The sequence below is a fragment of the Buceros rhinoceros genome, unplaced genomic scaffold, assembly GCF_000710305.1.
Source record: "Buceros rhinoceros silvestris isolate BGI_N320 unplaced genomic scaffold, ASM71030v1 scaffold5204, whole genome shotgun sequence".
NCBI classification, from domain to species: Eukaryota; Metazoa; Chordata; class Aves; order Bucerotiformes; family Bucerotidae; genus Buceros; species Buceros rhinoceros.
The window spans coordinates 41,029-44,697 of NW_010409928.1; the positions used below are offsets into that span (position 1 = coordinate 41,029).

Consider the following 3,669-nt stretch of genomic DNA (forward strand, 5'->3'; position numbering starts at 1 on the left):
TTTTTATGTTTAAACACTGACAGGAGTTTAAATACAAAATGTTAGCTGTCACTATTCATTTAGCTGATTATGTCAGATGCCTTAGTTTTGAGAGATGGTGGCACTGTCACCAAAAGAAACAACACCCTGACAAGTTCAAAGAAGATTCTTGAGGTCATAATTTTACAGCCACACCACCTATTCAAAGACAAAAAAAAAAAAAGGACAATGCACACTAAGTAAGAAAGAACATAATGCTGTATATCACTTTGCAGCTGAAGGACAAAAAAAAACACAGCAAGTTTTATACAGCACTAATTATATCCCATTAACTTATTTTTATGGTTTTGTTTTTGTCATCCTGACTATGATGCTTGGTCACTGTTCTCTGTAGACTTTTAAACGTGCTCTCTTGCCCCAGAAGTAAACACAATCTCTTAGAAAGCTGGCCTATCTTCTCTAGCATGGTTTGGTTTTTTTTTTTCCCTCCCTATCTCTATAGATGAAAACATTACCGGTCTTTGTACTGTAGCTTGTGTTATGTTTGCTGGCGTCTGCTGCATGCAGGTTAAAGAACACTTGTCTGCTGGCTGGAATGCTTTATTGTAAACCTTTCAGTATAAGCTCTAAAAGTCAAATCCTTCCTACTCAATCTGACTTAGGTCCAATGGAATGATAATTAATTTTGCAGACAAAATACACTGAAGTTTTGTCATATGTTTTTGCACTCCGACATTTAAAAAACCATCACGAAGAACTACTATTAAATCCTGGGAGTGATCTGCTGGGTTCCCTACTTAGAGACCAGCAAAACAGTTAGCTTCTGCCAACACTGTTTCACAGCAAAATTCTGAATTTTCCTATGCATTTTTTGGCACTCTTCTAATCATTTCAGTGCCTAGCATTTTGTTCAAATCTTGTCATCTTCTTCCTAGTTATGTCACAACTTTTTCTGATCTGTCTTTTCATTCTGAAGTTTTAAAGCCAAAAGCTGTTGTTTTTAGCAAATAGTCAAAACTGACCTTGCATGCACGAGCAACTGTAATCTAACACCATTTCGTCAAGATAGAAAATTGCTCCATAAAATATAAACTGTGTGTTTATGTCTAGAGTTGAAGGATATCGAAGAAAAGATACAGAATTAGTTTTTTCTGTATGTACAGAAATACAGTATACAGATCGGCTGTACTTTCCTGAAACCAATGTGTATGTTTCCAAATACATATCTAGTCCACAGCATGCAATGCATAACTTCTTCAGCTCTTTGGAATATCTCAAAAGAACTCTGGATAATCAGAGCGTCCTCAAATTAACTTTAAAATAATAATAAAAAGAATCATACTGGATAAACAAAAGTGAAGCTGAAAATGGCTTTTGTAGCTTTAAGCCATTTATTGAAAGTTATTTGTCACTTCACCCTAAATCCTTTCCATTATTAGGAAAGTGAAGCAAAGCCAGTGTTTTCTGTCTTAATCCTCCTTCTCAGATGCTCTGCACAGTATTTTTTTTTTATATCAAGCTGCTAGGTAAACCATTTTCGGAGCACAAGAAGTTGGAGTTCGCTTCATAAACCAAGCCCTCTCCAAAGTTGTCATAAGCATATTAGAGAAATACACACTACTAGACTGGTGTAGTGTACCTTATTAATATTTCATTTTGGTACAATATACTTGCATTAACTCTCTTAACACAGGTATCATATTGTTTCAAGTCAGAGAACCTAAAACATTGTAACAAAGATTAGACTAAGAGCAAAGCCTTGAAAACTACAGCCATTAGTCCTGTCATCCCCTATAAAGTTAATGGGTTGGAAAAATGGTCAATCTTTGGACTAAAAGTTGATATTTAATTGAAAGATAATGTTTTTTAATTGTAATGGGGATTCTGCATTAGTGTGAACATGTAAAGGTACTAAAGAATCTAATGCAAGGTTTTATATTGATTTCCATCTTAACACTATTGTAAAATGAAGGCATATTTTGATTTCATAACCAATCTCACATATTCAGCACCATGTCTTCTTATTTGTTTTAAGGGCAGAAGAAAGAATTACATTGAAAGTAGAAATAAGAATATATTCTCGGACATTTTTTGCTGGTATATAGGACAAAAGCCATGACACTGCTGTAAACCCTGAGTGACTCTGCACCAGAATTATCAAGATGTTACATGTCACTTTTACATTTTCCAGGGTTATTTGGTTCAGGAAAGCAAAAGCATCTGTAAACCTACTACTACACTGCCTTAATCAAAATGGTTTCAGTGATCATGGATTATAACAAGAGACCTGACATAATGGATGTGCAAAGTCTGCCCACAGAATTAGCATCACTATAGCTGAGATGGATGGATGTATTTAGAAAATGCAGTTTTTCTTCAAATGGAGAATACTTAAGTTAAATGAATTTAAATTCTTAGTATTAATAACACTTAGAACACTACGTTGAATTTGGGAGATTTCATTTTCTTTTAATACAAACTTATATAAATCAGGTTCTTTTAAATCCTATGCAGTTTTCTCCAACAGTAACCCATTATTTTGACATTCCACTTAATGCACTTATAAACAAAAATTTATCAGGACTGATACCTACCTAAAATCAGTATAAGTTACCTCATTTAAAACTGAAAGACAGCATGAAATATAGAGAAAACACTGCAAATACTTTATGAAAAGTATTGGTATAATTTCATTACAAAAGTTATTGCAATACTGAGTACTTCTGGCCTGCTGTTAAGGTGCTTCTGTTCTATACCATGTAGTCTACCATTTGTAAACACATCTTTTTGATGTTTCTGCCAACATCCTGGCAACAAAGCAGTGCAATTTCAAATGAGCTAATTAACTTAATTGTTGATGAAGCATGAAACAGTTCATTCACCCTGTTAGCTGCACCATGACAACATAAGAGTCTCAGCCCCTGAAGTTAGTCATCTATGTAAGCCTATCTGTAGCTTTCCATTAAGATCTATTGCATGCCAAAATGAGTACGGCTCTTCTGACAAAGACCAGTGCATAATGTACACAGGTAGAAAATCAGCGCTGTGGTTGAAAATTCAAATGAATACAGAAATACTAGTAACTACTTAAAAAAAAAAAGGAAAAAAATGCAGAAACCCTTTGTAGTTTGAAGCTGCAGGTGAAAAGCAAAAGATGTGTCACTTATTTTCTAAATGCTCTGATTTAGACAATAGCTGGCAAAACCAAATGCTGAAAGTGAAAACTTTTGACATCAGTCCTGAAAGGTGCAAACCCACCTGTTCACAGTGGGGTTTCTTTTCTGTGCATTTTGTGAACATACAAGAGTAAAAGCAAAAACAAATCAGCAAGTGAGTTAAATGTTTATGCTTAGTCCTTTGTGCTTTTTTATTTATACTAAACACATTAATTCTCACTATACACAAACCGTCAGAATTTAAAATGTGCTTTTTCATACCCCTATACTATTGTCTATATTAGCCAATAGACAATCTAAAGCATCTCTTCAAATTTTCTGAGGCTCCATTTTAGTAAAGGATAATAAGAGGATTAAACACTGAGCTTTTGAAAGGGCTGCAAAAGTGTTCAACATGAAAGAAAGGATAACAATTTGACCCTCTACAGATAGCCTTGATTATCCAGTTGCTTGGAATACACAAAAATACCTACAGCATGATTTACAGTAAAAAATCATTTGCCATCTCTCTTTC

The 3,669-nt window shown here is 34.3% G+C and overlaps 1 protein-coding gene across 1 annotated transcript in view; it reads right to left on the reverse strand.

Moving 5' to 3' along the window:
* The window catches only part of FOXP2 (forkhead box P2), a gene marked incomplete at both ends in the record, with an annotated part of 95,810 nt that overhangs the window by 19,002 nt on the left and 73,139 nt on the right, over positions 1 to 3,669 (reverse strand). The gene's annotated exons all lie outside the window — the stretch shown is intronic.